General features: G+C 48.0%; 1 protein-coding gene and 1 long non-coding RNA gene across 3 annotated transcripts in view; both read left to right on the forward strand.

Annotated features, from left to right (window-relative positions):
* The window catches only part of LOC130290292 (60S ribosomal protein L36a-like), a 196,798-nt gene that overhangs the window by 34,011 nt on the left and 134,933 nt on the right, over window positions 1–27,854 (forward strand). The window lies entirely within an intron of this gene.
* LOC130290293 (uncharacterized) overlaps window positions 13,238–27,854 on the forward strand; it is a 35,505-nt gene continuing 20,888 nt past the window's right edge. Inside the window, exons 1-4 of one of the 2 annotated variants that reach the window (XR_008847558.1) lie at window positions 13,238–13,390; window positions 13,785–13,848; window positions 13,955–14,013; window positions 14,107–14,188. This is a non-coding gene — a long non-coding RNA (uncharacterized LOC130290293). Of the gene's footprint in view, window positions 13,391–13,620; window positions 13,849–13,954; window positions 14,014–14,106; window positions 14,189–27,854 lie in introns of those variants that run through there. The other variant, XR_008847557.1, reaches the window with a different exon arrangement.

Below are 27,854 nucleotides of genomic sequence, written 5' to 3' on the forward strand. Positions count from 1 at the left end.
ATCACAATCCCCTTAGCACGAGCCTCCGGGTTGTTGGCACAAAACCATAGTGGGAAATGTCTATTTTTAAGTGTGGGGGCATGTCCAGTTTTAAAATGGGTTTCCTGAAAGCATGCGACATGTGCCTTGCGTTTATGAAGGTGGTGTAGAATCTGCGTCCGTTTCACTGGCGTGTTGAGACCCTTCGCATTGAAAGAGGCCAAATTGAGATCCGCCATGGGTGGTCACGAAGGGGAGGCACGCGCGTTCACCGGCCCCTTTTTCCAAAAAGTCAAGAAGAAAAAACTCGAAAGAGGAGAAGCACAAGTAACCAAAGAAAAGAGGGAAAGAGGGTAGAAAATAGAAGAAAAAGAAATAGAAGACTACCAAAAGACAACGTAGCAGCAGATTATGATCCGCTGTGGCACTGACTACAAAGGAGAAGGTCCTAGACCAAGGAAACCTACACCGGGGTATAGAACCCCCGACAGTTTCAACCTACTGGGGCAACGTGGAACGCAAACAAGCATGAGAGGAGGCCGGAGCCGGCACCCCAAGAAACGTACATGAGAAAAACATGAAAACAGAGAAACCTCCGTCAAAGAGTAGAGGTAATGAGTCGGTGCAGATGGGGAACGGGGAAGTGACACAGACAAATGACGGCATAGAGAGAACAGTGGAAGGGACAATACAGGAGAAAGACAGTGAGCAATGCGGCCCTAAGAAAGGAGAAAACAATATGTTAATATCACATTATGCAAACATCAAAGAAACATATACATTCTGTATCTCCTCCATGAGATCAGGGCCCGGGGGCAGTACTACTCAATAAACAATCAACCACCCCAATAAGGAAAGTCTCAGGAAGCAGGGAGTGGGCCCGCTCGGGATGAGGAAGGGACAGACTCCCATCTAGTAACCAAACGCTGACACCTAGTGTCCCGGGGCGAGAGACCCGGCCGGGCCTGTTTAGAGATTTTCTGGGGGGACCTTTGGATGGGGCGCTTGGGGGCTTGAGAGGCCAGAGTGGGCCAGTCAGTCAACGAGAGAGGAGGAATGTCCAGGTCCTTAAGGAAACTTGGAAGATCATCAGGGGAGCGCAGAGTGTAGGCTCTGCCCTCCTTACGGACCGTGAGGGCAAAGGGGAAGCCCCAGCGGTACAACAGGCCCCGTTCACGAAGCACTTCTAACAAAGGACGAAGGGCAGCACATTGCGCCAGAGTATGGCTGGACAGATTTGGGAACAATTGAATTTCCACATCCTTGTAGTAAATCCAACGGCGGGTGCGGGACAACCGCATTATGTCCTCTTTGATTTTATAGAAGTGCACTCGACAAATAACATCTCTGGGACATCGATCATCCGGTGGAGGGGGACGCAAGGCTCTGTGGGCTCTGTCCAGCTCAATATGGGTATCAGCAGGCCTGTCCAATAGGTCATTGAAGATTGCGAGCAAAGCAGAATGCAGTTCATCAGGGCCAACCACCTCAGGCAAGCCCCATATGCTAATGTTATTCCGCCGGCTGCGGTTTTCCACATCGTCCAGGTGCTGCGGCAAATGGAAGATTTGATCGCCATGTTTTTGCACCGTCTCCTGAAGAGATTGAACAATGGCTGAGGAGGAGTCCTGAGCAGAAGAAATGGTGTCCACCCTGGATGACAAAGTGGAAACTTCAGAACGGATTTGCACAAACTCCTGTTTACACTCCGCCACCACTTGTTTGGCCAGTGAGGAAAAATCCTCCTTGGTAGGTAAGGAAGAAATCAAAGAAGGCAGGTCAGCCAGAGTCAGCGGACATTCAGTCTCAGCAACAGAAGGAGCGGGGGCATAGGAGGCCGGCATTTCCATGACAGGCGTCGGTGTTGTGGGACCCGGCGAAGGGGCTCTAAAGACAGGTGGCGTGCCCCTCAAACTCGGGGGCAGGTCAGCATGAGGCCCAGAAGCCATTGGTGCACCCCATACGGACAATGGCTGTTCGCTGAGAGGCGGCAGGTCACCCCCACATAGGGCAGCTGGGGAGCGCTGTGCTGGGAGTCCCCAGGAGGGGCCCGAGGACCACTGTGGAGACGGGGGGGGGGGGGGGGGCAGCCACCGGCAAAGTAGAGGGGCCCAATTGGGGTACCGCGTAGAAGGCCACCAGGGGGGAGGAGCAGGAGCCAGGCAATGGAGGCCAGTCCATTTGTAAGTGAGGGGACCCCAGCAAGAGCCCCCCCACAGAGGATGCAGGGGAGCCCACCACCAGGGAGCCAGAGGGATGCTGTGCCCAGGGTGCAGTGACTGGGGAGGTTGGAGCCAGCTGAGGGGTGGGAGAGGCTGCAGGAGGGAGTAGGCAGCCCACAGACCCCCGGGGAGAAAATGCAGTGCTGCAGCCGGACAGGGAGACTGCAGGTGAAGGGGAGTCTCGCCTCACCTGTCCGTCTCCTGACGCCGCTGGAGCCCTCTGGCGCTGCTTGCAGAGTCGGTGCCAGCCCCGGGGTCCTTCCCTTGCGACCTAGGAGAAGAGGGAGCCTCGGTCTGTAGTGGCTGGGCCGCAGCCGGCGTCCAGGAGGCCAGAGCCGGAGGACTGTGGAGCGGAGCTGGCACCGGAGGAGCGTGTACGGAGTCCTGCGCTTGAGGATGAGCAGGCAGCCCATTAGCAGGGCAGCGCTCTGGAGGCTGCGTGGGTGAAGGAGGAGCCCCCATCTTGCCGGGCTGTGCAGAGGGAGGTAGGGATGCACTCCTCTGGGGCTGCGAGCGGGTGAAGTAGCCCCTCAAATCCCTCTGTGGCGAGGATGGCCGAGATCTAGTCTTCCTTTTCTTTTGGTTCCCCATAAGGTCGGACAGAGATTTCAGGGAATAACAGGGGGTGCAGGACCGGAGCTCCTAGAAAGCACGTCCTCACACCCGCATGGCAAACCACGCCCATGATACCAGTTTTATAGCCGACAACATCACTATGGCCCACCCAGGAAGAGCTGTTTTGCTTCTTTTTTCTCCTCCTCACCTTCTAATGGCTATAATGTTTTGCATCAACAACGCTAAATAAGGGTGTAATATACTTGTGGCCATGTGGCCATTTTTTAGCTTCAATTCTGGTCTCTTACTTCTTGAGGCACTGGCGGTGTCATTCTAAAGCTGTTGCTACCAGCCTTGCTAACATTGGTTAGCAGGGACACTGGGCCAGGTGAGGTGGGGGAGGGGACGTGTTAGAGACAAATTGTACTTTTTAATTGTACCTTTTTTTCTCTCCATTATAATGAATTGTAGAACAAAAAAAAATATTTTAGCACTAAATTGAAGGAAAAAATAAATCATGATTGTTTTACCATGCTGTAAAAATGACATGTTAATTATGATGATAACAGATTTATACTGCTTTTGTTGTGTTTTAATGCTTTTAAAATAATTATGGCTTTAAAAACTCATATAATATGCTTTTATAACTAGGCCAGGTGAAGATGTAAAGGAAAGCAACTGACCACAACCAAATAAATCCCAAAAAAGTAAGTAATTAAATATGAGTGTTTATTCAATCATGCTATCGCCGTAATATTTTGTCACGAAGAGGGGTGCCATTCCATTGTCTACCTTGGGTGTCAAATGTTAGACTCGTCTATGAGACCAATTCCAGGACCCCATGTATAACACACAATTGGACAACCACTCCGAGCGCTTAGCTTATATTATGTACAGGACCTCCAGCATAAATGCAAAATATGTCAGTATTCTCCATAGCAACCAAATTCCTCCCACTTCAGGGGTCTCTAACTAGAGCAGGGATACTCAACTTGCGGGCCGCGGTCCAGATCCTTGCCTGGCACTTCTCCAGTGATGCAGACGGAGTGATTAGCCAGGCCAGACAAGAAGAGGGCAGAGCAGCGGAGCAGCACAGGACCTGAGACGGGGAGCCTACGCTGTCAGGTGAGCAGTCATTCCCCCCACCTGTGACTCTCCAGTTGTTACAGAACTCCAAGTCCCAACATCACCATCTGTCTATGCATGATGGGAGTTGTACGTTGCAGCAGCTGTAGAGTCACAGTGACTTCATTCTTCATTTATTCTGGGGGCACAGTGACTTCATTTATTCTGGGGGCACAGTTTATTAAGAGGACAAAGTGGTGTGGTATGCCTTGGGGGGTGTAGGGTAGCTGGGATGTTGTAGTAGGTAAGGGGTTAATGTTAACCCTATAGTTCGTGACGCCAGGCTGAGGGCTAGTATGCTGAGGTAATTCTCCGGCTATCGCCGCCCTTCCCAGAAACGACAGGTGCATGTAATAAAATGACTGAAGGTCCACAAGGTACTTGAACTTGGGTAACTTTACTTAAGTGCTTGCGGTACATCCAGTGAACAATGACAGTCTCAGGAATACAGTCATTATATAGCTCAATGACTGACAACTGTTGCGGACCTTGAAAGAGATTAAAGTCTCTGAATTTAGGGTAATTATTGCAGATCCGTCCGGATTTAGGGGATAGATAAGGTTCGGTGATCTTGCAGAGTGCGTGGGTATTGATACACTCAGAATTTAGAAGTTATCGGCCGTCGCCGCAAGGTAAAGGCCTAGACTCACTCATCTCAGCAGCGCAGATGCTTCTCGCTTGCTTGCACAGGAACAAGAGAGCGAGAACATGGCCACCACTCCCTTATATGGGCAGGGGGCGGGGCTAATCTAATTGGTCCGAACATCCGTCACTCACTGTTACACAGTGTGATGGGATTGACTACGTCACAAGACCTCCAAAGGTCCTCAAGCAGAAATACCATAGAGTTCACCTGACCACGTGACCCGCAGGTCCTGCTACGCTATGGGCAGGTAGTTAACTAGTTATTTACATTTATACAATCTTACACATACAAATCCTAAATGGCTACAGGATAAGTACTATAGGGATGAGAGGTGACTAGGGGTGGATAAGACAATAGGGACCCCGCCGTCCTAGGGACTCTGGCTATGGGGACCCACAATAAAAGGTACCGGATAGGATACGGTACGGGACACCACAGTGGCATCATTTATTCTGGGGGCACAGTGACTTCATTTATTCTGGGGGCACAGTGACTTCATTTATTAAGAGGACAAAGTGGCATAATTTATTCTTGGGGCACAGTGACATTATTTATTCTGGGGGCACAGTGACATCATTTATTCTGGGGGCACGATGGTATGATTCTTTGAGAGGGCATGGTGGTATCATTCATTGAGAGGGACGGTGGTATCATTCATTGTTTTATGGTACACTTAGTCATTACATGGCACAGTGTTCGTTAAAATTATATTTGGGGCCATATTGTGCGGCAGTAATGTACCAGGGACATAGCATGTAGCAGTACTATACCAGCTACATAGTGTGTGGCAGTACTATACCAGGGATATAGAGTGTGGCAGTACTACACAAGGTAGGAGATGGGGAGAAAAGATACATAGAGTACGTTCCTAGTGAAGATCGTTTTGATAGGGAGGCAATAAGAGGTAATATAGGGTCCTTACCCTTAGGTGTTGCGCTGAGAGCACAACACCTACAGTGGCTTGTGGAGACAAATTTGCAGGATAGCCGCCAAGGGGAACTCCCGGAGATGACGTCTGTTGGTCCGGTGTGGATGCATGACATTAGAAAATGAAAAAGTGTTCCCCTCGAATGAAGGCATTGGTCCCACTAGTTAAGATATATACCGGTATACTTTATTGCAATGCATTTCGATCCCAAACTGGGATCCCAGTTCGGGATCGAAACGCGTTGCAATAAAGTATTTATATCTTAACTAGTGGGACCAGTGCCTTCATTCAAGGGGAACACTTTTTCATTTTCTACTGTCAAGTACTACACCAGGGGCATACCAAGTGGCAGTACTATAGCAGGGGCATACCAAGTGCCAGAAATATACCAGGGGCACAGCGTGTGGCAGTAATATACCTGGAGAACAGCGTGTGGCTTTAATATATTAGAGGCATAGCATGTGGCAGCACTATACCAGGGGCATAGCGTGTCAGTGTCACGGCCCGCGCCGTGTCCCGGTGCCCTGCGCGGGGCCGTCTGCGCCTTCTCCCCCGCTCCTGTGTGCCCGTGCCCCGGCATTCTCCTCCCAGCCACTTACCTTCCTCCTCTGTCACTCCCGCTGGGCAGCCTCCTCGCCCCGCTCGCACGGGAGCCGCGTCCTTGGGCTTCTCTCTGCGCATCTCCCGTGCATCTTCCTGCAGTGCTGGTGCGCGCGCGTCTCTCCCCCAGGGCGTGCGCGCGGCACTCTGTGAGATTTAAAGGGGCAGTGCCCTTTCTAATTGTCACCTAGTTGGTCCCACCTTATTTAAGCATGTCACTTCCCTTGTTCCCTGCTGGATCTTTGTGCTATTGCCCTAGAGAAAGCGCACCACTACTGTTTGACTACCTGTGCTACCTGACCTTTTAGCTACGTCCCTGACTTCGTACCTTAGCCGCCAGCTTTTAACCTTCTGCTACGTCCCTGACTATGCACCCAGTCTCCTGCCTCAGACCTTAGGTTCACCCAGCCCACGACCTACCACCAGCCCGACAGGTTGCCCGCTCCCTACCTCCCGGTGACTCCTCTCTGTGCCAAGTACCACCTCGGCTGCCCGCGTGGTCAAGTCGTACCAGCGGAAGCGACCTGGACGTCGCCTGCCGCAGCAAGTCCATCCTGCTTCGCGGCGGGCTCTGGTGAAGACCAGTGGCGTCTTAGATTCCGCTCCCTGGTTCGGCTCTCTACATCTGCCATGCGGTGCTCAGCGGATCCACCTCCAGTCCTCTCCGGTGAGTGTCACATCAAGATCCGGCCCCGGATCCCGCCAAGGTGCCTCTTCCCAGCATCGCGGATCTCTCTACTGTGGTGGCTCAGCTGTCCCAGCAGTTGGCTCAACAGGCTCAACAACTGAACCAATTATCCGCCATGATGGAGCAGCTTCTCACCATGCAGCAGCAGCAGCCGCAGCCACGGCAACCCGTTCCCGAGCCTGCTCCTGGACCAGAGCCTCCAGCCTCAGCTCTCGGTCCAAAGTTGCGTCTCTCCCTGCCCAACAAGTTTGAGGGTGACTCCAAGGCGTGCAGGGGTTTTGTGTCCCAATGCTCCATGCATATAGAATTAATGGCAGACCAGTTCCGATCTGAACGGGCCAAGGTGGCCTTTGTCCTCAGTCTCCTTTCTGGAAGAGCCTTGGCCTGGGCCAACCCTCTTTGGGACAAAGGTGACCCTATCACATCGGACCTGCAATCCTTTTTTACCGAGTTCCGGAGCGCCTTCGAGGAACCTGCCCCAGCCTCTTCTGCCGAGTCTGCCCTCTTGAACCTTTGTCAGGGAGATTCGTCAATCGGTGATTACGCCATCCAGTTTCGCAACCTCGCGTCTGAACTGGACTGGAATGAACCTGCACTGTGTGCCACCTTCAAGAAGGGCCTGTCAAGTAGGGTCAAGGATGCCCTGGCCACTCATGACCCCCCCTCTTCTCTCCTGGATTTAATCCATTTGGCTACCCACATCGACGTCCGCTTTGCGGAGAGGCAAAAGGAACTCGGCCAGGAAAGCCAGCAGCCAAGACCACGTCGCTTCCCTAGGCTGGCTCCGGTATTGCAACACCCACCGGAGGCCTCCTCATCTTCTGTTGTTGACGAGCCCATGCAAGTGGACCGGGCCCGTCTTACCCCTCAGGAAAGAACCCGGCGCAGGGAGGTGAATCTTTGCCTCTACTGTGCCAGCCCGGAACACTTCTTGAACCGTTGCCCTCTCCGTCCTCCTTGCCAGGGAAACGCTCACACCGAGGAGACGTGGGAGAGGCAACCCCAGGTGAGAGGAACTCCTCTCCCCGCTTGAATATCCCAGTTCAGATCACTTCTCCCTCGGGAAAAACCTTTACTGTTCCCGCTCTTGTGGACTCTGGATCTGCCGGCAATTTTCTTTCCGCTTACCTAGTTTCTAAGTACCGCCTTCCAGTCTCTCGGCTCCCTAAACCTTTGTACATATCTTCCATCAGTGGGGAGTGCCTTAATACCGCAGTGCTTGAGGTGACTGCTCCACTCGAGATGCAGATTGGGGTGCTTCATAAGGAAAGGATCGTCTTCTACGTGCTACCTCGCTGCACTTCTAATGCTCTCCTGGGTCTTCCTTGGTTGCAGCTTCACGCCCCACTTTTGGACTGGCGCTCCGGAGAGGTTACTTGTTGGGGTCCGGATTGCCAGAACCGTTGCCTGAAATCGGTTCAACCCAGATTTCCTTCTCCCAGTTCTGCCCTACCTGGCCTTCCAGTCCACTATCGAGAATTCGCCGACCTTTTTTCTGAGCAGCAAGCGGAGTGTCTACCTCCTCACCTTCCCTATGACTGCCCTATTTATCTCCTGCCTGGCACCTCCCCTCCTCGGGGTAGGATTTATCCACTGTCCGCGCCTGAGACCAAGGCCATGTCGGATTACACCCGGGATAACCTACAGAGGGGATTCATCCGAAAATCTTCCTCCCCTGCGGGAGCCGGCTTCTTCTTTGTGGAAAAGAAGGATGGTTCGCTACGCCCCTGTATTGATTATCGAGGGTTGAATGAGATCACTATCAAAAATCGGTATCCTCTTCCACTCATTTCCGAGCTCTTTGATCGCTTACGCGGAGCTAAGATCTTCTCTAAGTTGGATCTTCGAGGTGCCTATAACTTGATTAGGATCAGAAAGGGGGACGAATGGAAGACTGCATTTAATACCCGAGATGGACACTATGAATATCTAGTAATGCCTTTCGGCCTGTGTAACGCACCAGCAGTTTTTCAGGAATTCGTCAACGACATTTTCCGGGATCTCCTGTACTCCTGTGTTTTTGTCTATCTCGATGACATTCTCATCTTCTCCCCCAGTTTAGAGGTTCACCGGACCCAGGTACGCCAAGTTCTTCGTCGCCTGAGAAGTAACCATCTTTATGCCAAACTCGAAAAGTGCCTCTTTGAGCAGACCAGCCTCCCATTTCTTGGTTATGTCATCTCTACCCAAGGGCTTCACATGGACCCAAATAAATTGTCCGCTGTTCTGAACTGGCCTCAGCCTTCTGGATTAAAAGCTATTCAGAGCTTTTAAGGCTTTGCCAACTATTATCGGCAATTCATTTCACATTACTCTACGCTAGTAGCACCCCTTGTGGCTCTGACTAAAAAGGGAGCGGACCCCAAGTCTTGGCCTCCTCCTGCCGTAGAAGCCTTCTCCCAACTCAAGTCTGCCTTTGCCTCTGCTCCGGTCTTGACATGCCCCGACCCAGACAAGTCTTTTTCCCTGGAGGTGGATGCCTCCTCCGTGGGAGCTGGAGCAGTCTTAATGCAGCAATCCTCCAAGGGCAAAATGTCCACCTGCGGTTTCTTCTCAAAGACCTTTTCTCCAGCAGAGAGAAATTATATCATCGGGGACAAGGAGCTCTTGGCTATTAAATTAGCTCTGAAGGAGTGGCGTCTTTGGTTGGAGGGGACAGTCCTCCCAATTTCCATTTATACGGATCACAAGAATCTCCTTTACCTGCAAACTGCGCAACTGCTGAACCCCCGACAAGCCAGGTGGTCTTTGTTCTTCTTTCGTTTTAACTTCCAGATCCGCTTCCGTCCAGCTCATAAGAATATCAGAGCAGATGCTCTATCCAGGGCCTCTGATGTAACGGGACTAGACTCGCAGCCTCAACACATCATTCCTCCTGATCGCCTCATTCCTGCAGCACCGGCTTCCCTTCTTCAGGTACCTACTGGGAAGACCTTTGTACCTCCTCACCTGAGAACCAAGATCTTGAACTGGGGCCACTCTTCCTTCCTAGCAGGACATCCGGGGGTCCAGAACTCCATCTCTCTCATTTCCCGTCATTATTGGTGGCCCAGCCTACCCCTCCGATTTTGTTCGTGCTTGTGTCATCTGTGCCCGGAATAAAACTTCTCATCTGAGGCCCGCTGGCTTACTGCAACCGCTTCCCTTGCACTGTAATCTGGGTTGTAGTGGACAGATTCTCTAAAATGGCCCACTTTATCCCGCTCCCCAGTCTACCATCCACAACCCAGCTAGCAAGTTTGTTTTTCCGTCACATCTTCCGGCTTCATGGTCTCCCTCTCCATATTGTAACTGACAGGGGGGTGCAATTTGTCTCAAAGTTCTGGCGTGCTCTGTGTAATCGCCTCAAAGTCAAGTTGGATTTCTCCTCTGCGTACCACCCTCAAACCAACGGTCAAGTGGAAAGAGTGAACCAGATCCTTGGTACCTATCTTCGTCACTTCGTCTCTGCACGACAAGATGATTGGTCCTCTCTTCTACCCTGGGCCGAATTCTCTTATAATCACCATGACTCTGGTTCTTCCGGCAACTCCCCATTCTTCATTGTCTATGGACACCATCCCCGCCCTCCTCTCCCACTGCCCATCTCCTCCGAGGTCCCTGCGGTTGATTCCTTGGTTCGAGATTTCCAGGCCATTTGGAAAGACACCCAACGCTCATTAACCCATGCTTCCTCCTGTATGAAACTCCAGGCTGACAAGAAGAGAAGGCCTCCACCAATTTTCCGTCCCGGTGACAAGGTGTGGCTTTCCGCCAAGCATGTTCGCCTTAAACAGCCCAGTTATAAACTAGGACCTTGTTTTCTGTGCCCATTCAAGGTTCTACGTCAAATTAACCCGGTGGTCTACAAGTTGCTCCTGCCTCGTTCTCTTCATATCCCTAACACCTTCCACGTCTCCCTCCTCAAACCGTTGGTCCTGAATCGATTTTCCACCAAGTCTTGTACTCCATCTCCAATCTCTGGTGTCTCTGACATTTTTGAAGTGCAACAAATTCTTGCCTCCAAACTCTCCAGAGGAAGACGGTTCTTTTTGGTTGACTGGAAGGGATTTGGTCCTGAGGAGAGGTCGTGGGAACCCGAAGAGAACATCCTGGACAAGAACTTAATCCAGAAGTTCCTGCAACTCAAAAGGAAGAGAGGGCCAAGGGGGGGGGGGGGGGGGTACTGTCACGGCCCGCGCCGTGTCCCGGTGCCCTGCGCGGGGCCGTCTGCGCCTTCTCCCCCGCTCCTGTGTGCCCGTGCCCCGGCATTCTCCTTCCCGCCACTTGCCTTCCTAACTGTGTCACTCCCGCTGGGCAGCCTCCTCGCCCCGCTCGCACGGGAGCTGCGTCCTTGGGCTTCTCTCGGTGCGTCTCCCGTGCATCCTCCTGCAGTGCTGGTGCGCGCGCGTCTCTCCCCCAGGGCGCGCGCGCGCCACTCTGTGAGATTTAAAGGGGTAGTGCCCTTTCTAATTGTCACCTAGTTGGTCCCACCTTATTTAAGCATGTCACTTCCCTTGTTCCCTGCCGGATCTTTGTGCTATTGCCCTAGAGAAAGCGTACCACTACTGTTTGACTACTTGTGCTACCTGACCTTTTAGCTACGTCCCTGACTTCGTACCTTAGCCGCCAGCCCTTGACCTTCTGCTACGTCCCTGACTACGCACCCAGTCTCCTGCCTCAGACCTTAGGTTCACCCAGCCCACGACCTACCACCAGCCCGACAGGTTGCCCGCTCCCTACCTCCCGGTGACTCCTCTCTGTGCCAAGTACCACATCGGCTGCCCACGTGGTCGAGTCGTACCAGCGAAAGCGACCTGGACGTCGCCTGCCGCAGCAAGTCCATCCTGCTTCGCGGCGGGCTCTGGTGAAGACCAGCGGCGTCTTAGATTCCGCTCCCTGGTGCGGCTCTCTACATCTGCCACGCGGTGCTCAGCGGATCCACCTCCAATCCTCTCCGGTGAGTGTCACAGTCAGTATAATACCATGGGAACAGCCTGCGGCATTAATATATTTAGGGGCACATCGTACGGCAATATATTATTGCCGCATGTTGTGCCACTAAATATATTACTCAGGGGCATAGCGTGTGGCAGTAATATATTCTGGGGCACAGCGTGCGGCAGTAATATATTCAGGGGCACAGCATGCGGCAGTAATATATTCAGGGGCATAGCCTTCTTCAGTAATATATTCAGGGGGTACAATGTGCGGCAGTAATATATTCAGGGGCACAGTGTGTGGCAGTAATATATTCAGGGACACAGCGTGCGGCAGTAATATATTCAGGGGCACATCGTGCGACAGTAATATATTCAGGGGCACAGCGTGCTTCAGTAATATATTTAGGGGGTACAGTGTGTGGCAGTAATATATTCAGGGGCACAGTGTGCGGCAGTGATATATTCAGGGGCACATCGTGCGACAGTAATATATTCAGGGGCACAGCGTGCTTCAGTAATATATTTAGGGGGTACAGTGTGTGGCAGTAATATATTCAGGGGCACAGTGTGTGGTAGTATTATATTCAGGGACATACAATGTGGCAGTGTTATATTCAGGGACATACAATGTGGCAGTATTTTATTCAGGGGTACAGTCTCTCAGTATCCCGAAAATACATTTACATCCTCCAGACTTCAGTCATTTTACCTATTTCCTTCATGGCACTGCAGCAACTAGGTGTGAATCAGGCCTCAGCGCTTTGCTCGGACCTTTACCAGTGGCAGACCTGGATAAGCGGACCCTCACTAAAAATAGTTGAGTACCCCTGGACTAAAGGGTTATCTCCTCCTTTTAACATCATATAGTTATTAGACCCCAAATTATATGTTGATTACTTTCTTTTTCTTATAGAGATCCAAATCCCCTGCATGACATGCTGCAACCACCACTTCATGGAGCTAAGTTGCCAGCGGCATATTAGGGCAGATTTACTATGGTAAATGTACCAGAGGCATACATGCCTTGCACCACAAGTATTATAGATGCTTTTATTGATACCATTATGCTGGGCTTGATAAGGGTGTGTGGCATTGGTCTAAAAAGGGGGTGTGGTCTATTAAGAATAGATCCGTTTTTACATGAGGCTTTGTGCACCAAAACATTTTTGCACACAATTTTGCCATAAACTGAGCTAATAAATGGTCTAAACTTAAACTAGAAAGTCTTAAGATTTATCAAACAGCCCGACCATTGTGAAAAATCCCGCACATTTTTACACTGTCTTCAGTCTCTGAGAATTTATAAAGTGTTAGTAAATTTGCCTAAAGTGTTTGAATTCAGTTCAGTGTAAGCAGTAGGTTCCCATTAAATGGTAGCCAGCATGTTATCATTGAAAACTATGGGGGAGATTTATCAAAACCTGTCTTGAGGAAAAGTTGCTGAGTTGCCCATAGCAACCAATCAGATCGCTTCTTTCATTTTTCAGAGGCCTTTTAAAAAATGAAAGAAGCGATCTGATTGGTTGCTATGGGCCACGCAGCGACTTTTCCTCTTCACAGGTTTTGATAAATCTCCCCCTATATAGTATGTACTGTATGTAATGTACATGTTATAGGCTGGTAAAGATGAGGCAGTGATGTCACAATGATGTCAGTGGTGTCATTAGAATTCCATCAGCCGCCTGAATCTTTGAGGGTTAGTGATGGAGAGCGACAGGATGTCAGGTCTGTGGGGTCCTTTATTAATATATTTTATGGGGCTTATTTACCACTAAAGATCTGGATTTTGATGTTATCACCTGTATGAAGCAGGATGTGGACTATGGGGGAGATTTATCAAAACCTGTCCAGAGGAAAAGTTGCCCAGTTGTCCATATCAACCAATCAGATTGCTTCTTTCACTTTACAGAGGCCTTGTTAAAAATGAAAGAAGAAATCTGATTGGTTGCTATGGGCGACTCAACAACTTTTCCTCTGGACAGGTTTTGATGAATCTCCCCCTATGCCACTATGATGGGCATCTACCAGAACTGGTCCTGTGGCTGAAGTAATATTTAGGAGGATGGAAGTGTTTTTAGATATTATGGCTTATCATCGCTACTGTTTTATTCCTTAACAGTTTTCTATGTGGTGAGCGTAGGAGTGTTTGTGGTGGGCATTGCCCTGTTTAGGAAATTTTTCAGGTAAGTCCCTGCATTATTAGTTTATTCTGTACAGGGTTGGTGGGTTCATTCTGTACAGGACAATCACCTAATAGCTGCTAACCATTTGTTGTTTTGTTTATTTTAGAAAGAAAAGCCAATTTATGGTATTTAAGGACCTTGAGTCGGCCTACACCGATGATCCGTGTAATGATCATTTATAATAGACCTGCTGGGTATTGTTTTCTTCACTGTGTAGAATAGAGCAGAAGAGTCATGTTCTTCTTCTTGTTTTTGTAGTGGGATATTATCCAGATGAGGACTATGATTTTTCTAACTGTACCCTCATGATGGAGAGTGAGGAGTGAAGCGAAAAGATCAGGTAAGACGTTCATAGAGGAGGTGAAATGTGATGCAATTTTACCATATAATAGGCATGTTATGGCCCTGAAAATCTGCAGATGAAAATTTTCTGCTATGTATGAGTAATATTTTGAAATCCCAATTCACATGTATTGTACATGTAAATAGAAATTTGCTTAAAACAAATCTGTGAAACGTTGCCTAAATTATTTACCCATTGAAAAATGGGAATAGGTTCCACTTTTCTCCCTCTTCAGAGGAGTACCGTATATACTCTAGTATAATCCGACCCGAATATAAGCCCGAATATAAGCCTAATTTCACCCCCAAAAACCCAGGAAAAGTTAGTGACTCGACTATAAGCCTAGGGTGGAAAATACATCACCCCCCCTGTCATCATCCCCCCTGTCATCATCCAGACCCCCGTCATCATTCCCTCCCCCCCTCTTCATCATCACCGCCTGTCAATCCCTTCATCAGTGGTCTTCAACCTGCAGACCTCCAGATGTTGCAAAACTACAACTCCCAGCATGCCCGGACAGCCATCGGCTGTCCGGGCATGCTGGGAGTTGTAGTTTTGAAACATCTGGAGGTCCGCAGGTTGAAGACCACTGCGGCCTTCGTCATCATCCAGACCCCCCTTTAGTTTTCTACTCACCTCCCCTCGGTGGGAAGGGTGAGCTGTTCCAGGCCATCTATGCTGCAGGGACCATCCGGTGGGGAGGGTTAGTCGTTCCGGGCTGTCCATCTTCACCGGGAGGTCCTCCTGCTGCACATAGACATCCCTGTACGTCGTCGTCAAGGCAACATCACTAGTATGGGGCCGGCCCCGAGTGGAGAAGAGGGCCTCCCGGTGAAAATGGACAGCCCCGAACGACTAACCCTCCCCACCGGACGGTCCCTGCAGCATAGATTTCCCAGACCAGCTCACTCTTCATTCCCACCGAGGGGAGGTGTGTAGAAAATTAAAGGGGGGTCTGGATGATTACGAAGGCCGCAGTAGTCTTCAACCTGCGGACCTCCAGATGTTTCAAAACTACAACTGTAGTTTTGCAACATCTGGAGGTCCGCAGGTTGAAGACCACTGAGAAGGGATTGACAGGCTGAGAGTTCACTCGTGTATAAGCCGAGGGGGGGCGTTTTCAGCACGAAAAATCATGCTGAAAAACTCGGCTTATACTCGAGTATATATGTAAGTGCAGTTTAACTGAGAATATATCACTGCAGATTATTAGGTAGATTGTTACAATTGTGATGAGAAGCTTTTCTTGTGTTCTGATTACATGGAAGAATTTCAGAACATTTTTATTCTAGAACATCATAGCTTCCCCCATGTGAAGGACTACACCATGTACTACACCATGATTTATATTTACTATATATTTATCAATATAGTTTAGAATTATTACATTGAATTTAATACTTTAAACACTATTATAAATCTTGGCTCCAAATCACCTGCATAACAACAAAAAATACCTATTGCTGCCACCATTAATCAATTTTTTGTTTTTCATTCAGCGGGAATGTCTCACTTTTTATTATTTTTCTTTTTAATTTTAATTCAAAATTTAAAACTTTAAACGTTATATAATTTTACTTTCTTTTTTTTTCTAATTTATACATATGTTCTGAACTGCACAACACATACACAGGTGCTTTATTACAGACATGGGGATATTTAACAAAACCTGTGTAGAGAAAGAGTACTGCAGTTGCCCATAGCAACCATTCAGATCGCTATCTAAATTTTTCAAAGGCCTTTGTAAAAATGAAAGAAACAATCGGATTGGTTGCTGTGGGCATCCCTCTTCCTCTACATAGGTTTTGATAAATCTCCCCCAAAGTGCATTGCAGATGATAGACATCTCGCATTCCACCTGCTTTGCTGGAGCTGTCACCTGATTCTGTGGCATGCGAAGGTCACAGCATAAATAGTGAAAAAAAACTAGTATTGTGGCACCCACTAGTGATGATGTTGGGGTGACCGAAAATAAAGGTTGTAAGGTGAAATTCATGATGCCAGGGCAATCTTATACCCATCGGTTTTAAAACTCATGGTGCGAAATGTAACTGGTGAATAATTTTAAAGTATGATAGCCGGTGATTGGAGTTACCAGATGCCCTTTTGATGTTTCTAAAAATAGTTTCCACTCCTCTTCTTTGATTTCCCCTACATCTCTATTCCATTTTGCTTTACATTTTAAAGGGGTACTCCAGCCCAAGACATCTTATCCCCTATCCAAAAGAAGATGCCTGATCGCGGGGGGTCCCGCCGCTGGGAACCCCCGCAATTTTTCATGCAGCACCCTGCTATCATCAGCTTCCGGAGTGAATATCACTCCGGGTCTGAGGAATCATGATCTCGGGGCCGGAGTATACATTTTGATCAAAAAGTACAAGCCCACTCGCCACGTCAAGGCCACCTATTTAGAGTGGGTCTCTAACGTCCCTAGCATAAAATGGCGTAGCACTGGGCGGCGACCACCACCACCGCAACACCAGTGCCCACAGGGGGAACGACCCACTGGTAGAGCGGCCCCAATGCCACTCAAACCAGTCCCTGGGCCACACTTCCCCACAGACACGGTGCCACGGCAATGGATGCCGCACAGCACCCCACCAGTGTGAACAAGGTGTAAAAGCTCACTTACCATATGCTCCCGGTCAGACTGGGAGGCTGCCAGAAATTTAAGAGCCTTGTGTAGCTACCTGCTACTTTATATAGGGTTGGGCTGAAAGGGTGGGGCAGAGTGCAGACCAAGTGAAACAAAAAAAAAAAGAGGGGATAGACAACACAGTGTGAATTCAAGTAGAGAAAACAGACATGGTCGCACATCCACAAATTGTATTTTAATCTACTTGCTTCTCAGCATAAATTAAAAAAACTTACAGGTTGTTAGTATACATTTTGATAAAAAGTACTAGCCTACTCGGCACATCAAGGCCACCTATTTAGAGTGGGTCCCTAACATCCCTTGCATAAAATGGGCGGTGACCACCACTGCAGCAACACCAGTGCCCACAGGGGGAACAACCCACTGGCAGAGCGACCCCAATGCCACTCAAACCATTCCCTGGGCCACACCTCCCCACAGACACGGTGCCACGACCCACTGGCAGAGCGGCATTGGGGCTGCTCTGCCAGTGGGTCGTTCCCCCTGTGGGCACTGGTGTTGCGGCGGTGGTGGTCGCCGCCCAGTGCTACGCCATTTTATGCTAGGGACCCACTCTAAATAAGTGACCTTGACGTGGCGAGTGGGCTACTTTTTGATCATAATATATTCTAACAAACTGTTAGTTTTTGAACTTATGCTGAGAAGCGATTAGATCAAAATACAATTTGTGGATGTGCGACCATGTTTTCTCTACTGGAAACTACACTACACTACACAAAATAAAGGGTAAAACACTACCCCTCCCCCTCCCCCCTCCTCCCAATAAAATGTCTCATACGGCTCTGTTTCCAAAACGGAGACTCCAGCTGTTGCAAAACAACATCTCCCAGTATTGCCGGACAGCCATTGACTGTCCAGGCATACTAGGAGTTTTGCAACAGCTGGAGGCACCCTGTTTGGGAAACACTACCATAGGGTATTTTGGTATCGGAGGCAAGTGTAATGCTTGCATCCGGGTCCGTCCCATGCAAATCCCTAATTTAGGCCTCAAATGTGCATGGCGCTCTCTCACTTCAGAGCCCTGTCGTATTTCAAGGCAACAGTTTAGGGTCACATATGGGGTATTTCAGTACTCGGGAGAAATTGCCTAACAAATTTTGGGGGGCTTTTTCTCCTTTGACCTCTTATGAAAAGGTAATGTTGGGGTCTACTCCAGCATGTTATTGTAAAAAATATCCGATCTATTAAAATAAAATGTTAATGATACTGTGCGGTGAACGGCGTAAACGTTAAAAAAAAGTCCAAAATAGCTGCTTTTTTATAACATTTTATTTCCCCAAATTTTTTATAAAAAATGTATTAAAAGTTTTATATAAGAAAACATGGTTTCAATAAAAAGTAAAGATCACGGTGCAAATAATGAGCCCTCATACCGCCGCTTATACGGAAAAATGAAAAAGTTATAGGTCTTCAAAATAGGGGGATTTTAACCTCTTCAGGACACAGGGCGTATGCATACGCCCTGCATCCCGAGTCTTTAAGGACCGAGGGCGTATGGATACGCCCGTGGGAATTCCGGTCCCCACCGCTAGCCGGTTGGGGGCCGGATCAGGATGCCTGCTGAAATCATTCAGCAGGCATCCCGGCACATCGCCCAGGGGGGTCCTGAGACCCCCCCCCCCCCCCCCATGTCGGCGATCGGAGAAAATCGCATGTCAATTCAGACATGAGATTTTCTCCAATTCCGGGCTGATCGGGTCTCTGGTGACCCGATCACCCGAAAAATAGGGCTGATTGGAGTTGTCAGCGACAGCCCCGATCAGCCTAAGGGATAGGAGTGAGGTCGCAGAGCTGTGATCTCCTCCTATCCCCTGCCATTAGCAGAACGGAGTTCTGACCAATGGCAGCGCAGGACAGGGGGTTGCCATGGCAACCTCCCGTTCTGCCCACCCCTGGATGTCGAGGGGATCATGGGAAGATGATGGAGGCCGTACCTGCAGGAAAAGATGCCTGGGGACCCGGGATGTTCGCGGGAGACTGCTGGATCCAGGCTCAGGTAGGGAATCGTCGGTGGAGGGGGGGGGGGGGTGAATTTAAAGTGAAAGCAAAACGATCTTTACTGTGGTAACCACTAGGAAGGCCAAACGAGTTGTAGTTCTGTAACATCTGTCCCTTCAGATTTAGCAATTTTCATGAATTTTTTGAAAATTGCTGCTCTACTTTGAAGCCCTATAATTTTTTCAAAAAGTAAAAATATGTCCATTTTATGATGCCAACATAAAGTGGACATATTTTATTTGTGAAGAAAAATAAAATTTATTGTGGATATCAATTTTCCTTACAAGTAGAGAGCTTGAAAGTTAGAAAAATGCGAAATTTTCTAAATTTTCATGAGATTTTGGGATTTTTCACCAAAAAAGGATGCAAATAGTGCCGAAAATTTACCACCAAAATAAAGTAAAATATGTCACGAAAAAACATTCTCAGAATCAGAATATTTGGTAAAAGCGTTTTCGCGTTATTAATTCATAAAGCGACCGTGGTCAGAATTGCGAAAAAGGGCTCAGTCCTTAAGGTGAAAAAGGGCTGCGTCCTTAAGGGGTTAAACGTACAAATTTGGTTAAAAAGTTTGCGATTTTTTTTTAAGCGCAACAGTAATAGAAAAGTATGTTATCATGGGTATCATTTTAATCGTATTGAGACAAAGAATAAAGATTTTTACTGTAAATTGTACGGCGTGAAAACAAAACCTTCCAAAATGTGCAAAATTGCGGTTTTCTTTTTAATTTCCCCACACAAATAGTATTTTTTTTGTTGCCCCATACATTTTATTGTAAAGTGAGTGATGGCATTACAACGGACAACTGGTCGCGCAGAAAACAAGCCCTCATACTAGTCTATTGATGAATATATAAAAGAGTTATGATTTTTTGAAGGCGAGGAGGAAAAAACGAAAACGTAAAAATAAAATTGAGTCATTAAGGCCCAAATGGGCTGAGTCCTTAAGGGGCTACGTTTGGCGTGAAAATGATTTATTTTATTTTTTTCAATAAAAAGCTGGTGTTATCCCAAATTTTTCATTTTCACAAGGGGTAATAGGAAAAAAGCCCCCCATAATTTGGATTTGGAACACCATTTCTTCTGAGTATATAAATATGTGGATGTAAAGTGCTCTGCTGGCGCACTACAATGCTCAGAAGAGAAGGAGCGCCATTGGGCTTTTGGAGAGATTGTGTCTGGAATTGAAGGCCATATGTGTTTACAAAGCCCACATGGTGCCAGAACAGTGCCCCCCCCCCCCCCACATGTGACCCCATTTTGGAAACTAATCCCCTCTCGGAATGTAATAAGGGGTGCAGTGAGCATTTACACCCCACAGGTGTCTGACAGATTTTTGTAACAGTGGTCCATGAATATGAAAATTTTTTAATTTTTTAATATGCACAGCCCAATGTTCCAAAGATCTGTCAAACGCCAGTGGGGTGTAGATGCTCACTGCACCCCTTATTAAATTCTGTGAGGGGTGCAGTTTCCAAAATGGGGTCAAATGTGGGGGGGGGGGGTCCACTGTTCTGGCACCACGGGGGGCTTTGTAAACGCACATAGTCCCCAACTTCCATTCCAAACAAATTCTCTCTCCAAAAGCTCAATGGCGCTCCTTCTCTTCTGCACATTGTAGTGCGCCCGCAGAGTGCTTTACATCCACATTTGGGGTATTTGCATACTCAGAAGAAATGGGATTAAAACTTTTAGGAGGCTTTTTCTCCTATTGCTCCTTGTGAAAATGAAGAATGTGGAGTAAAACCAGCATTTTAGTGAAAAAAAATCTAATTTTTCATTTTCACGTCCAACTTTAGTGGAAATTTGTCAAACACCTGTGGGGTGTTAAGGCTCACTGTACCCCTTGTTACATTCCTTGAGGGGTGTTGTTTCCCAAATAGTGTGCCATGTTGGGCTTTTAATTTGCAGTTCTGGCACCACATGGGCTTCCAAAATGCGACATGCCCCCCAAAAACCATTTCAGCAAAATTTGCTTTCCAAAAGCCAAATCTGACTCATTCTCTTCTGAGCATAATAGTTCACCCGCAGAGTACTTGGCGTCCACACATGGGGTATTTCCGTACCATACCTAGAAATAGGGTTACAAATTTTGGAGGGCATTTTCTCCTATTACCCCTTGTAAAAATGTAAAATTTGGGGGAAAGCCAGCATTTTAGTGAAAAAAATATTCATTTACATATCCTACTTTATCAAAAAGTCGTCAAAGCGGGACCCGTAGTTAATAGCACGTGGCACTGATCGCGGTGCCGAACGCTATTAAGCTTTTAGACGCGGCGTTCAATGTTGATTGCCGCGTCTGAAGTGAAAGTAAACTACTCCCAGCTAGCTCAGTCGACTGTTCGGGACTACCACAGCAAAATCGCGGCTTCCCGAACAGCTGGAACACATAAGGAGGGCCCCTACCTTTCTCCTGCTTGTCCGATCGGTGAATGACTGCTCCGTACCTGAGATCCAGGCATGAGCAGTCAAGCGGCAGAATCATTGATCAATGTTATCCTATGGGATAACAATGATCAATGTAAAAGATCAGTGTGTGCAGCGTTATAGCCCCTATGGAGGTGGAGAGGAATTGTTACATGAATATGCTATTTACCCATCACTTTGGAGGGAAATCGTTTCTCGATGTAAATATTACAGAAATAGAAGATTGCTTCTATACTTCCACTTCACAGAAAAACGATTTCCAAAAATGTATTTCTACATTTTGGGAGCTCCCACCCAGACCATGTCAAAAGACGTATTCCTTACAGCGAGTTTATACGAATTAAGAGAATCAATAATGACAGGGAAACTTACCTTGAGCAGGTGAGGGAATTGACAGATCGTTTAATAGAAGGGTAGGATGTGGTAGGAGAAGCTTTCTGCAAGGTGGAGAGAAAAAACAGAGAAGAATTACTGTATAATAATAGTACATGTAGAGCAAAGTAAGAAAGATTTGCCTTTACATTTAAGAATACACCAATGAATAACCATCAAAAATATTATTTCCCACAATTGGCTTATTTTAAAACAAGATTGTGTTTTAAAGGGGTCCTCCGGTGGAAAACTGTTGTCAGAAAGTTAAACAGATTTGCAAATTACTTCTATTAAAAAATCTTAATCCTTCTAGTACTTATTAGCTGCTGAATACTACAGAGGAAATTATTTTCTTTTTGGAACACAGAGCTCTTTGCTGAATCACGAGCACAGTGCTCTCTGCTGACATCTCTGTTCATTATAAGAACTGTCCAGAGTAGGAGAAAATCTGCATAGCATATATATGCTGTTCTGAACAGTTCCTAAAATGGACAGAGATGTCAGCAGAGAGCACTGTGCTCGTGATGTCAGCAGAGAGCACTGTGTTCCAAAAAGAAAATGATTTCCTCTGTAGTATTCAGCATTAAGTACTGGAAGGATTAACATTTTTTAGTAGAAGTAATTTAGAAATCTGTTTAACTTTCTGGCAGCAGTTGATTTAATAAAAAAAAAAAAAGTTTTTCACCGGAGTACCCCTTTAAAAGAATTTAAATCTAAGAGGCCTATGATTACATATAGGAAAAATCGGACAATATATAATCTAATAAAAGAAACAAAAAGGTCTCTTTGTTTCTTTTAATAAAAATCATTATTTAAAATCTATACTTCACTATACCTGGATGATGACTTGTTATGTTATTTTATTTTGTTCATTACTATAAATATCTTAACTTTTTATTTCTTATGAAAAACTCTAATAAAAATAATTTTAAAAGGATAAAAACATATTTGTTCTATACGTACGTGAAAATGGAGTCACTAGACTCATTGAACAAGTCAGGCTAGCCCACGCTAGAGATTCCTCGGTCCTCAGACTACTGGGGCGGTCTGTAGGAGCCTCGGCTCTTCCCTGGAGCAGCGCATCACGACCCCCACCCAAAGCAGGGACTGCCACACCCCCTCCATATATCTTTATCGGAGAGACATTCAGCTATCTTCGGCTCTCCCATAGGGCTATATGGACGGGCCATACCTGCCCCCGCTTCGTGAGGGGGTCGTGACACTCAGCGCCCGGGGAGAGCCGAGGCTCCGTTAAAGGAGATTGCGGGGGGTCCCAGTGGTCAGACCTGCCACGATCTAAAAGTTTCCCATATCTGCAGGCTGATCGTTAGTACTGTTTTTAATTGAAATTGCTATATGTTTTTAAATTATTATTTTTTATGTATCGCTTTTGTTATATTTTTTGTAGTAACACTAAGTAGACACTCAGTGTATTTAAACGTGCTATGACGTAGTGGCGTCAGCAGAAGCGTTGTCATAGCATGAAACAATTGTAGCCCTTCCTCGTGTGTTCTCCCCCGCCTCGTATGTGTCAGTCTACTCCCCTGCACCCGTCTCTTTTTGTGTTATTCACAACATTGGAATAAAGATTTAAGAAGATTTACTGTGTTAGTGCTCCATTGCTTATACTTCTTTGATATGCTACAAAGTACAATTGATCGCGCAAAAAACAAGCTATCATATGGGTCTGTAGGTGAAAAAATAAAAGAGTTATGAATTTTACAAGGAGAGGAGGAAAAAACAAAGATACAAAAATGTCCCCAGCCAGCCTGAATATAGAAATCCACTGTTTATTTTTTTTCCCCTCAAACCCCCCCTGTCACCCCTATACACTCCTCTGTCACCCCTATACATCCCTCTGTCACCTCTGTACATCCCTCTGTCACCTCTGTACACCCCTCTGTCACCCCTATACACCCCTGTACACCCCTCTGTCACCCCTATACATCCCTCTGTCACCTCTGTACACTCATCTGTCACCCCTGTACACTCATCTGTCACCCCTGTACACCCCTCTGTCACCCCTATACACCCCTCTGTCACCCCTGTACATCCCTCTGTCACCCCTGTACACTCATCTGTCACCCCTGTACACTCATCTGTCACCCCTGTACACCCCTCTGTCACCCCTGTACACCCCTCTGTCACCCCTGTACACTCATCTGTCACCCCTATACACTCCTCTGTCACCCCTGTACACCCCTCTGTCACCCCTATACATCCCTCTGTCACCTCTGTACATCCCTCTGTCACCTCTGTACATCCCTCTGTCACCCCTATACACCCCTCTGTCACCCCTATACACCCCTGTACACCCCTCTGTCACCCCTATACACCCCTCTGTCACCTCTGTACATCCCTCTGTCACCCCTATACACCCCTGTACACCCCTCTGTCACCCCTATACACCCCTCTGTCACCCCTGTACATCCCTCTGTCACCCCTGTACACTCATCTGTCACCCCTGTACACTCATCTGTCACCCCTGTACACCCCTCTGTCACCCCTGTACACCCCTCTGTCACCCCTGTACACTCATCTGTCACCCCTATACACTCCTCTGTCACCCCTGTACACCCCTCTGTCACCCCTATACATCCCTCTGTCACCTCTGTACATCCCTCTGTCACCTCTGTACATCCCTCTGTCACCCCTATACACCCCTCTGTCACCCCTATACACCCCTGTACACCCCTCTGTCACCCCTATACACCCCTCTGTCACCTCTGTACATCCCTCTGTCACCCCTATACACCCCTTTGTCACCCCTGTACACGTCTCTGTCACCCCTATACACCCCTCTTTCACATCTGTACATCCCTCTGTCAACCCTGTACATCCCTCTGTCATCCCTATACACCACTCTGTCACCCCTATACACCCCTCTGTCACCCCTGTACACCCCTCTGTCACCCCTGTACACTCATCTGTCACCCCTGTACACTCATCTGTCTTCCCTGTACACCCCTCTGTCACCCCTGTACACTCATCTGTCACCCCTGTACACCCCTCTGTTACCCCTGTACACTCATCTGTCACCCCTGTACACCCCTCTGTCACCCCTATACACCCCTCTGTCACCCCTGTACACCCCTCTGTCACCCCTGTACACTCATCTGTCACCCCTGTACACCCCTCTGTCACCCCTGTACACCCCTCTGTCACCCCTCTACACTCATCTGTCACCCCTGTACACTCATCTGTTACCCCTGTACACCCCTCTGTCACCCCCGTACACCCCTCTGTCACCCCTGTACACCCCCCTGTCACCCCTGTACACTCATCTGTCACCCCTGTACACCCCTCTGTCACCCCTGTACACCCCTCTGTCACCCCTGTACACCCCTCTGTCACCCCTGTACACTCATCTGTCATCCCTGTACACCCCTCTGTCACTCCTTTTAATACTATTAGGGTAGGGTCACATGTACAGGATCTTCTGCATATATGATGCGCACTATTTGAAGCTGCAGATTTTAATCTGTTTTAAATCAATAAGTTTACATTGAAATCTGCTGCTTCAAATGGTGCACATCAAATATGCAGAAAATCCTGTGTGACCCTACCATTAGTATAGATAAGTGCATGAATAGAGGAGTAATGGGGACATTTTTCTATAACAATGGTATTTTAAATATATATATATCATTGGCCACAAAAGATGTAAAGGGTGATGAACGGCATTGCCTCTTAACTCCTTCTTGGCTGACTTGGCAGAAGGCTTACATTGTATTCCCAGCACGGCTGGGCTGTCAGGACATTATGGGAATTGTAGTTTTCTAACAGCTGGAGAACCACAGGCAGGTGCATCCCTTTTCTGTATATTCTATATATTCTGTAGATGTCAGTGGCTTCGCCTTATACAGATCAGGCCAAAGAAGTGTTATCCAAACAGCGTGCCTCCAGCTGTGGCAAAACTACAACTCCCAGCATGCCTGAACAGCAAACGGCTGCCCGGGCATGCTGGAAGTTGTAGTTTTGCCACAGCTGGAGGCACGCTGTTTGGAAAGCACCAGGCTAAAGTTATATATGGGTCCCATCAAAGCCACAATACATTGTGGCTTCGCTGATAGAACTATGGCAGAACTCCTTATATGATGGGAAATGGTCACAGGGTTACACCCAACTTTTTCCCCTTAAAGGGGTACTCCGGCGCTAAGACATCTTATCCCCTATCCAAAGGATAGGGGATAAGATACCCGATCGGATCGTGGGGGTCCTGCCGCTGGGGATCCCTGTGATCTTCCACGCCGCACCCCGTTAGAATCAGCCCCCGGAGAGTGCTCGCTCCGGGTCTGATTACTAGCGATCACGGGGACGGAGCATAGTGATGGCACGGCTCCGCTCACATGTGATGTCACCTCAATTCAAGCCTATGGAGGGGGAGTGACAGTGTGACGTCACACGGGGGCGGAGCCGTGATGTCACTATGCTCCGGCAAATGCAGAACTACATAGGACACAGTTCTGCATCTCACACCGGCTTTGCGCAATGGAGATAGGACCAGGGCCGTATTAACATAGGGGGTGAATGGAGCTGCAGCTCCAGGCCCCTACAAGAAACTAGGCCCAGCTCTGTCCACATAGGCTTCCCAGCGCCATCCCAAGATCACAGTGTGAGGAGAGGGCCAGCCTTACGACCTCCCAGGCTGGTTCTTTTGCACAACTCACAGCCCCAGGTCATATGCCTACATCAGGTAGAAGACTCTTCCCCCTGCAGTTAATGTTGTGTACGACTTTAAGGAGCATAGAAAAGCTGGGTGATTTCTCACCTAGCTGTTTCATGCTCCTGAATGGCATATCTGCTTATCTGCCTGATGAAGTGCCCTTTACAGGCAAGAAATGCGTTGCGGTTGTGTTCTTAATAAACCTTATGAAGTGAATCCCTGCATTACGGATCTTTCTTCTACTGCACTGCGCCTGACAAGGATCCAGTTTTATATTTGCCACTTTTTCTGCTACTATGAACCGGTGAGCGAGGTCCTGACCGGAGGATCCAGGCTGCGCGCAGAGTCCTTCCTATGCGGAAAAATAAAATAAGTTATAGGGGTCAGAAGATGACAATTTTAAACATATTAAAGTAGTACTCCAGGATGGAAAAATTGTCCTCCATACTGCCGGCAGTGAAAAAAATAGAGATACATACCTTCCTTCGATCCCCCGGTGCCTCCGGTAATCCACTCCGGTCTCCACCGCGATCCTCTTCCTGGTTGCTGGTGGTCGGTGAGTCATACTGCACTCATCGGCTGGCGATAGGCTGAACGGCAGTGGTGCCGCAGCAGGTGCCGGCCCGAAAACATCACACTGCCGCTCAGCCTATAGCTGGCCAAGTCGGGACTTCGCTGCGGCCGGTGATTGGCTGAGTGCAGTATGACTCACCAACCACTGGCAACCAGGAAGAGGATTGTGGCAGAGACCAGAGTGGGTTACCAGAGGCACCGGGGGAGCGAAGGAAGGTATGTACATCTTTATTTTTTTTACTGCTGGCACAAGGACAATTCTCCCTACCTGGAGTACTCCTTTAATTTTGGTGCATGTAGTTATAATTTTTATTTTTTGAGCAGTAAACTAGAATAAAACCTACATAAATTGGGTATCCTTGTAACCGTATGGACCTACAGAATAAAGATAAGGTGTAATTTTTACAAAAAAAAGTGCACTGCATAGAAACGGAAGCCCACCAAAGTTACAAAATGGGGTTTTTTGTTTTAATATCACCCGTAGAATAATTATTTATTATTTTTTTTTGTTTCTCAGCAGATTATGTAATAAAATAAGTAATGTAATTGTAAAGTACGATTGGTGCCGCAAAAAAAACAGCCCTTATATGGGTCTGTAGGTGCACAATTGAAGGGGAGGAGGAAAAAACGAAAGTGCAAAAATGAGAATTGGCCGAGTCCTTAAAGGGGTACTCTGCTGCTCAGCGTTTGGAACAAACTGTTCCGAACGCTGGAGCCGGCAGCTCGTGACGTCATAGCCCTGCCCCCTCATGATGTCACATCACGCCCCCTCCCATAGACTTGCATTGAGGGGGCGGGGTGTGACATCATGAGGGGGTGGGGCTTTGACATCACAAGCTCCCGGTGCCGGCTCCAGCGTTCGGAACAGTTTGTTCCAAAAGCTGAGCAGCGGAGTACCCCTTTAACCCCTACAGGACCCATGACGTACCGGTACGTCATGAGTCCACTCCCGTTCATAGCGGGTCAGGCCC

The sequence above is a fragment of the Hyla sarda genome, chromosome 9 (genome assembly GCF_029499605.1).
Source record: "Hyla sarda isolate aHylSar1 chromosome 9, aHylSar1.hap1, whole genome shotgun sequence".
NCBI classification, from domain to species: Eukaryota; Metazoa; Chordata; class Amphibia; order Anura; family Hylidae; genus Hyla; species Hyla sarda.